The sequence below is a fragment of the Tuber melanosporum genome, assembly GCF_000151645.1.
Source record: "Tuber melanosporum whole genome shotgun sequence assembly, scaffold_22, strain Mel28".
In the NCBI taxonomy this organism is placed as follows: Eukaryota; Fungi; Ascomycota; class Pezizomycetes; order Pezizales; family Tuberaceae; genus Tuber; species Tuber melanosporum.
Window position 1 is genome coordinate 76,531 of NW_003298886.1, and position 10,058 is coordinate 86,588.

The following is a 10,058-nucleotide window of genomic DNA, read 5'->3' on the forward strand; positions in this document are numbered from 1 at the left end:
GGGGTACCTTGGAGATTAAAGCAGCCCTTATAAAAGACTAACGATGATATGATCTTGACCCAGCCCTTGCGGTTCTTCTATTCTCTTTCACCCCGCCGGAGATTATCTTTATCATATAAGCATCAAAGAACACCGTCAATTCGCAGCTCCTCCTCCTAATTCACGAATTAATTGATAAGATGAGCAATCTGCTATCGGGCACCCCCTCTGAGGATGTTTCCTCCCAGCAACGGTACGCTACGGGAATGCTCATTAACTTAAATCATATCAGCGCTTCTAATCATCGGTGCTAATAGCGGTGGTTGTAGCTCGGCATACAGCAACATTCAAGGCCATTATAGTGGCGACTCCCACTCCAATAACATTAGCATCGGAAACACCATTAATATCAACAGCGAGGATACGAACCTGTCCTCGAGCCATACCAAAATCTTACAATGCCTATACACGTCTAGATACGGGTCGCATCGAGCTCGGGTTCGTAAGCCAGTCGAGGGAACGTGTACTTGGGTTACCGAGCATCCAAAGTATCTAGACTGGTCGGAGAAAAGAGCACCAGGCCTCCTCTGGCTATCGGCGGACCCCGGTTGCGGCAAGTCTGTCGCTGCTTCATTCCTCGTAACTCATCTGGAAAGCCAAGGGAATGCAATAGTCTGCTATTTCTTTTTCAAGGACGACAACAAGGAACAGAAGAGTGCGACATTCGCTCTCTGCGCTATATTACACCAGCTGTTTGTACAGAGAAACCACCTCATCATGTATGCCGGGGCAGCATTTAAGGCCAAAGGCGAGAAGTTTACGGAGGAGGTGGATGCATTGTGGGATATTTTGGTTACGGCGGTGGCTAAAGGCGAGTGTGGTGATGTGATCTGTGTAGTAGATGCACTGGACGAGTGCGAGGAAGAGACTCTGGATCCACTGATTAGTCATGTAACCCGTCTTCCTGATGCACGAACCCCCGATACACATTTGAGGTTCCTGGTTACGAGCCGCCCGTACCATAAAATCGAGAGAGGCCTTGGCTCAGCTGTAACGACGATCCGGCTGAGAGGGGAGGACGAGGTAAATTCTATCACTTCCGACGTTTCTCGCGTCATAGATGAGGGCATTGAGGGGCTAGAGTCATACTGGGGACGACGTGGGGAGCTGGGATATTTGCGAAATCTCTTAGAATCTTCGGCCGATCGGACATTCCTCTGGGTTTCTCTTGTTCTTGGGATTTTGAAGGATTGTGGGGATGGTTCACCGGAGGAGTTTATTAAGATTGTCTCCACTGCACCGCGTGACCTACCAGAGCTATATACCAAGATTCTTGATAGAGGGACATACCCCGACAAAGCCCGACGAATGCTGAACATAGTGGTAGCAGCTGCAAGGCCTCTCACTCTCCGTGAAATGAACATCGCATTCAGAATCAGGCGGGAGAAAAACTCAATCGAGGACCTCGGAGATACTCCTTCTGGATTCGAAAGGACGGTGAAAAATGTATGCGGGCTTTTCGTGCGGGTGATCGATTCGAAAATCTACCTCGTCCACCAAACCGCGAGGGAGTTTCTCATTAAGGGATCTGTGGCTGGCCAGGGAAACTGGCAGTATACGCTATGTCTCAAGGATTCTAACTTTGTAATGGCTGACATTTGTATTTCCTATCTCTCACTAGAGGAGTTTAGTGGTTTCCCCTTAGCGATAGACATCGGCGGCAGGGTTTCAGAGCATGCGGTTAAAGGTTATCTTGAGAAATACTATTTTCTGGATTACGCAGCCCGACGCTGGGCAGATCACTTTCGTGATTCGCAGGATAAGGGGATGGAGTTATTCGAGTTTACACGACGGATTTGTGGAGCTGGATCTAAACACTGTCGGGCATGGTTTCAGTTGTACTGGTTCAACACCAGGTGGTATCTTATATTCCCCAAAGATTTTACACATTTGATGATAGCATCTTTGCTTGGGCAGGGAACGGTAGTTGATCGACTATTGGAGGAGGGAGGAGATTTCAATATTCGATCGAAAGTATACGGCACCGCATTGAACATAGCGGCAGTCAAGAGGGACGAGGGTATAACCAAAAGGTTATTGCAGAAGAACGTCAAAGCCTATCTCCGTGGGAATGAGTATAATATCTTTCACGTGAGGGGGCCTCTCCGCTTGAAATGAGTAGTGCATAACTAACGATAAGTGGATATGTTTTTCGCAGACGGTATGTGAATCTGCAGTAATCAGAGGCAGCTAAAGCTGATTCAGAACTTGTTATTGGGTTATAGAAGGCAAGTAGAAGCTTCGGATCACCTCTCCTATACGCTGCCGTATTACTGACTCGAGAGTAAGGGGAACCATAGAAAGTAAGTAAACTGTATTGGAAATTTCGGGCAATTATCATTGCTAACTCCGGGTTAACCCTGGAACGTAGATTGTGAGTTAAAATCTCCAAATGCCGGAGGATAAGAGAAGGTTTGCTGATTGTGGGGAGGTATAGGAGGTAGGGGGCTTCGTAAATTGATCTGGTGGCGAAGGCAACAGCTAATTACCAAGATGAGGGGTGCTGTAGCTTGTGGGTAACTGAATCAATCGAATTAAAGCTATGGCGAAGCAATGGCTGACCTCTGGCTCGCTGAGTGTTGTAGGAAGTAAGTGAACTGGATCAACCACGGATCTGGGGCGAGGCAATTGCTGACCTCTGGCTCGCTGAGTGTTGTAGGAAGTAAGTGAACGGGATCAACCACGGATCTGGGACGAGGCAATTGCTGACCTCCGGCTCGCTGAGTGTTGTAGCTTGTAAGTGAACGTGATCAACCACGGTCTTGGGACGAGGCAATTGCTGACCTTTGGTTCGCTGAGTGTTGTAGTCTGTAAGTGAACGGGATCAACCACGGATCTGGGACGAGGCAATTGCTGACCTCCGGCTCGCTGAGTGTTGTAGTCTGTAAGTGAACGGGATCAACCACAGTTCTGGGATGAGGCATTTGCTGACCTCCGGCTCGCTGAGTGTTGTAGGAAGTAAGTGAATGGGATCAACCACGGTTTTGGGACGCGGCAATTGCTGACTTCGGGCTTGCTGAGTGTTGTAGCTTGTAAGTGAACGTGATCAACCACGGTCTTGAGACGAGGCAATTTCTGACCTTTGGTTCGCTGAGTGTTGTAGGAAGTAAGTGAACTGGATCAACCACGGATCTGGGGCGAGGCAATTGCTGACCTCTGGCTCGCTGAGTGTTGTAGGAAGTAAGTGAACGTGATCAACCACGGATCTGGGACGAGGCAATTGCTGACCTCCGGCTCGCTGAGTGTTGTAGCTTGTAAGTGAACGTGATCAACCACGGTCGTGAGACGAGGCAATTTCTGACCTTTGGTTCGCTGAGTGTTGTAGTTTGTAAGTGAACTGGATCAACCACGGTTCTGGGACGAGGCGGTTGCTCACCTTTGATTCACTGTGTGTTGTAGTCTGTAAGTGAACGGGATCAGCCACGGTTCTGGGACGTGGCAATTGCTGACCTTTGGTTCGCTGAGTGTTGTAGTTTGTAAGTGAACGAGATCAACCACGGTTCTGGGACGAGGCGATTGCTGACCTCTAGCTCGCTGAGTGTTGTAGGAAGTAAGTGAACGTGATCAACCACGGTCTTGGGACGAGGCAATTGCTGACCTCCGGCTCGCTGAGTGTTGTAGGAAGTAAGTGAACGGGATCAGCCGCGGATCTGGGACGAGGCAATTGCTGACCTTTGGTTCGCTGAGTGTTGCAGTTGGTAAGTAAACGGGATCAACCACGATTCTAGGACGAGGCAATTGCTGACCTCCGGCTCGCTGAGTGTTGTAGGAAGTAAGTGAACGTGATCAACCACGGTTCTGGGACGCGGAAATTGCTGACCTTTGGTTCGCTGAGTGTTGCAGTTGGTAAGTAAACGGGATCAACCACGATTCTAGGACGAGGCAATTGCTGACCTTTGGTTCGCTGAGTGTTGTAGGAAGTAAGTGAACTGGATCAACCACAGTTCTGGGACGAGGCGATTGCTCACCTTTGATTCACTGTGTGTTGTAGTCTGTAAGTGAACGGGATCAACCGCGGTTCTGGGACGAGGCGATTGCTGACCTCTCGCTCGCTGAGTGTTGTAGGAAGTAAGTGAACGTGATCAACCACGGTCTTGGGACGAGGCAATTGCTGACCTCCGGCTCGCTGAGTGTTGTAGGAAGTAAGTGAACGTGATCAACCACGGTCTTGGGACGAGGCAATTGCTGACCTCTGGCTCGCTGAGGGTTGTAGGAAGTAAGTGAACGGGATCAACCGCGGATCTGAGACGAGGCAATTGCTGACCTCCGGCTCGCTGAGTGTTGTAGGAAGTAAGTGAACGTGATCAACCACGGTTCTGGGACGCGGAAATTGCTGACCTTTGGTTCGCTGAGTGTTGCAGTTGGTAAGTAAACGGGATCAACCATGATTCTAGGACGAGGCAATTGCTGACCTTTGGTTCGCTGAGTGTTGTAGTTTGTAAGTGAACTGGATCAACCACGGTTCTGGGACGAGGCGGTTGCTCACCTTTGATTCACTGTGTGTTGTAGTCTGTAAGTGAACGGGATCAACCGCGGTTCTGGGATGAGGCAATTGCTGACCTTTGGTTCGCTGAGTGTTGTAGGAAGTGAGTGAACGCGATCAACCACGGTTCTGGGACGAGGTAATTGCTGACCTCTGGTTCGCTGTGTGTTGTAGTCTGTAAGTGAACGGGATCAGCCACGGTTCTGGGACGTGGCAATTGCTGACCTTTGGTTCGCTGAGTGTTGTAGTTTGTAAGTGAACGAGATCAACCACGATTCTGGGACGTGATAGTTGCTGATACCTGCATGATACCTGGATTCTTGCCCTCTCCAGGCTGTAAGTTCACTTTCACGCCTCTGAGATTTGTTCCTATTATAAATTACTGATATATCTCTCCCGTCTTTCTAGGTTGTACGTAACCGGCAACTATTAAGTTCCTCGCCAATGCTGCTGATTCCGCACTAACTTCATGCTCGCCCTCCACAATAGGAAGTAAGCACTTCGAATCCCCATATCGTACCTTTTTAGAACGCTAACCATTTAGTGCTTGTTCCTCTTAGTTTGTAAGCAAAAATCTCTCTCCTCTTCTGTTATTTATCGATAATTCTTAATTTGGATTGTGTTACAGCTCGTTAGTAAATCTCTTCTTCTTTCTTCCTACATCTCCTACTAACTTATAGCGTACTTCACAATCATCTGGCCACCATAGAAAGTGAGTGACATGATTTTACTGCTACTAACCCTGTCCTTACCGGATATCTGTTAACTTTTCTTGTAGGATGTGAGTCGTTCAGGTTTACTATCCCTATCCTTCCGTATACTATTTTTGACCTCACGATAGTTTTGCACCCCGGACACCCCAGATCCGCATGCCTTTCCAGGCCAGGACCCGACCTCCTCGTCTCCAATGGCCACTCCGGAGAGCGGTGAGCATTATATCTTGTTCGTTTAGTGAACACTTAAATGTCTTACTAACTGTGTGAAAGACTGAAGGTTTATAATGGGTTGTTGGCTGGAGGCCCTCTTTCCTCCACTGCGTCCATTGGTCTGCGGCTGGGCCAGCCTTTTTCACACCCTACGCTGCTTTCTGCCGTCGAGATTCGTTTCAGAAATGGGTATGCTATCGGTATTAGGGCATAGTAATTTGCAGGAGCTAGTTACAGGTTGCTTGTGATGTTTCTTTCCTATTTTTTTTTTTATTATGTGCTTTACTGTCCTCCAAAAAAAACCGTGTGCTGTTCGGATAGTCTGACACGGCCGCTGTGCTATGTCAACGACAAAAAATATTTTATTCGTTCTTCCTCGCCTACTAGGAGCATGCCCCCTCCAGCCGCCGGAGGTGCTGCAGCCCCAAGAGGTGGGCAGAGCGCTGGAACAATGGAAGGAGAATTTACATGCAAAACACCGGAATGAACAAAAAGCTATAGTTAAACAACGCCTATACTCGAGTTCTCGCGCAACTTAGAGCCTTGCTAGTAATCGGTATTGGGTAGTGAATGCGTTATGTATCGTGCAGCACTCGACCCGGGTTTCCGTGAAACATTAGTCGTGTATGTCTCTCTCTCTTTTTTTTACTTTGGCTGTATCGAGAGGTGGGAGGAGGGTCAAGTTTATTCTTTGAATATTATGCTCACTTTCCGTCAAGTAATCTTCTGTGATTGAATAATATTAGATCATGTGATTTACTTAGCACTCGGCAACATGAGTGCAAATACTATATCCTCGCCCAAAGGGACAGCTCGTGAAGTAGAACCTAGCCGCCGCCGAAGTTGACAAATTTTCTCTTCCTTTCTTTCAATATAATACCATGATAAGAGCCTTTTCCGTCCTATTTCACCACGGCTAATAATCAACCTGACGGAATGAAAATAGTACAATATGCACCTAAAATAAAATAGAAGGAGTGAAGATCTGAAAGAATATGGTGAAAAATAATGAACGGCCATTGCGTTATTCATTAGATGTTAACTCGTAGTGTTCAGGATTTCCTTTCCGAGGATGGGGGTGACACCATGCGCCAGCCCGCGAAGGTCACGGTGTTATCGATCGGTTGGAAGCCCATGATATTATCATTGTAACACAATTACACTTGTTCCCCCAATTTAATCTAAATCCTATCGGACATGTATGGATTGAGGTTGGAAGAGAAATTGCAATTTCTAAGGATTGGAGATGGCCCAAATGGGAAAGAAGCTATGAAGAAGGGGGGGGAGCACGGCTACTTCCTCCAGTTTGGGACACAATTCCTGGGGTGATTTTATGAAAAAATGAAAACCAGTACTCAGTTGAGTGGCTGCAGTTCCGGTAATAGGTGGAGGTTAAATATACCAAGTCTAGATCTTTTTTCACTCATATTTCTTCACGATGGGTAAGGTGAAAGACCGATCTGGCAGCTGTAGATAATACTGTAGATAAGGAAACTTTTAGCTGGGAACTAGGGGAACGTATGGACAGAGTTGTGTGAAGGATATGATAAAACAACTTTGTTCTCTTCGTTCGTCCATGTTTTCTCTAAACTAACGGCGACGGTAAAAAAGACGGGTGTATCAACAGAGCGTCCTGATTCTTCCATAGATCACCGCACCTATCTCCATGTCTATCTCCACGCATGCCCCCCCATCCCTCCGCACACTCCCGTTGTGAACAAAGGAAAGAAAGACATGTTTGTATGGAGAATCTCCTCCATAAATCTCTGAAAATCCATCCCGATCCACCAAACTCCTGAACACCTCTGTCAGACTCCCAAAGCTTCCACAATCTACTCTGACCATGTTACGTCTATCTACAACAATATTATCAAAGTTTAACCCACGTTTATTTTGTCCTTGTCCAGCGCGCTTCTTTATCGTCGGGGTTGGTTGCGGGGAGGTAGTGGGAGGATAGGGGGTTTCACACCTGCGGTTCACCACCGTTCAAAGAGCAGGTCCACAGTTCACTAGCTGTGAACTGGGAAAAAAATGAAAAAATACCACGGTACTAGTACCGGCTCTGGTGGTGGTTCTTAGGATGGTTTGGCGGTTCAGATGGTGGTGGTACAGTACACTGTTGGCTTGCACAAAAAAGGATTAATCACTAGCCGTTAGTGGTGAGAATTTTATTGGTGTAAAAGGGGTTCTCTCTCCTAGCAACAGATGAAGGCACTAATGCTAGTGTCTTCCTTTTTCAAGCTGGCTAAAGAATTAGCTCTTGGATGCAAAATATACAAAGTACTCGTAAGTAGTATGATAAACCGGTAATCAGTACTGGGAGGTCTCACACCATAATGCAATGAACCTGCTAGAACTGCAGTGGTCTACGCATCCCGGACATGAACCACCGGTGTGAATCCTCATAGTGAAAGTTGAGCACGCAATTCGAGTTTTTTGGGGAGATGTCTATTGGAAAAAACAGGTTACCAACATATCGGAGGATCGATGAAGCGTATTTGAAAGAGCCCCTAGGGACAAACCTCTAATCATCTCTATATTACTCATTGACGGCGAAAACTTGAGCATTGCAAACTCAACCGTTAGCTAGCCGCAGGCACCCATTTCAGCATCTAGTGGAAGGGGGGGGATATGTTACCTCCTGAACTGCCGGTTTTTAAGCAGCTATGACTCCGGAGCAGAAGTAGACACGAACACCAGCACCGCGATCGCGATCACGGACTATCATTCGGCCGAAACAAAACGCCAAGGCAACCATCAAAAGAGGGGTAATAAATCCAATATATTCTGAACTAAGTCCAAGGAGTAAGAAAATTTTTCTCCGCTTCTTTCCTCTCTCTCAAAGACACTCGCTCTCATCAACTCGCTTGCTCAACTCAACTAGCTAACACATGTGGAAAGGACAGGAGTATAAATAAACGATCGACAAGCCTTCACTCATCGTTCTACCGAACTCCACACATATCAATCACGACCCCCGCTCATCTGCGCAAGTTTTCCTTTCCCCAGATCGTTCCCATTGCTAACAAAAGAAAAAACAAAAGAACAGCCACGACGAAGAACTCTCCCGCTGCCGTGCTACCTCCGTCCCCATTATCAGTCCAACTGCCGTACGACTTCCGTCGCCAATATCACTCCTGCCACCGTGCTACTCCCGTGCCCACAAACGAAATACAGGTCCAACAAAGACGCTCCCATATCCTTCCACGCTCCCTCAGCCTCCCGCGCTCCCACTACCTTCTGCACTCCCACCGCCGTGCTGCTGTACCGCCCCGAGACGTGATACGGTAAACCGGTGAACGAGTGGGCGAATAACAGGGGTCCGACCATACGGTCAGTTGGTCGGTCGGACAGGCAGACTAAGGGCTGGGTAGATGGACGGATACCTGGGCACGCAAACTGACAAATGAACAAGCAGACAGGCGAACAAGCGGACGAGCGAACAAATAAACAGACGGATGGACGGACGGACAATCGGGTGTGCGAGCGAGCGGACAAATAAACGGACAAAAGGATAATGAGGCAGACGGACGGATAAGCGTAAAGGGGTGGAATATCGGATATGCTGCTTGTCCGGCCATCGAGCATCTTCTGAACATGTCGCGCATGTTCTTAAACATGTGAAACGGGTTCCGAGCATACTGGGTGAGTTGTGAGCATGCCGAGCAGCATTTCCAACACCGGTATCTATGATACAATACCTGAACAACCTGTCTTCCTCATCTTAAGAGTTCAGAACCACCTGCCAGCACAGCGACGCCGCAAATCCAAGGGGGAGCCACTTTCTGGACGCCTTGTGCAATACATTCCCGGGTACTACCGAGTACAAGTACCGCTATAACATCTAGGCTAGGCGTGAAGCATCTTCATCTGAAATCACTCGCCCGGCCCCCTGTCCAAACCCGTGCTTCGCCGGGGACACCTGCGCCTGTGATGAGAGACGCAAATTTTGAATTTTTTTTGAATTGGGGACTTGTAACAGATTTGTGCTTAATAGTGCTATACTCATGATAATAGCTGTTCAGCTGGGGAAGGGAGCTGAACGGAACGTCGTTGGTCTGGTTTGGGCTTTTTTTTTCGAGGTGGGGGGTTGGGCGGGTTGGGTGGGATGACTGGAGGGAGGGAGGTTGGTTGGTTGCTGCTGGTAGTAGTGCTGCCGGGCGTTCCAGGGGCATCGACACTTATTTATTTTTTTGGAGGTATCATAGCTCTGTGAATTGGAATTGAGGTGGTGTAGCGTGGTAGAGTCGATTGAGGAACCCGTTAGAACCGGCGGTGGAGGAATGCTGATGATAAGTGGTGTGCGCCCGAGAGTATTTATCATCTTCTGAAGGGTAGGCGGTGAAAGCATTGTGAATATTACACTGTGTTCTATGACATCATATCATACTCAATAACTTGCCAAACTGGCCCTAGTAAGAGCTCGGATTACATATATCATTGCTCGAGTACGGTTCTGTACGAGTAAGTTACTCGTGCGCAAAAACCTGCTGCCTATGCAATGCAGTAAATACATGATTGCTGAGCATACACCATGTGGCTCACGCGTCTTTCCCCTCTCTCCGTCTTGTAAGCTGCGCTACGCATTGTCCAATTTGTTGAGATTAACC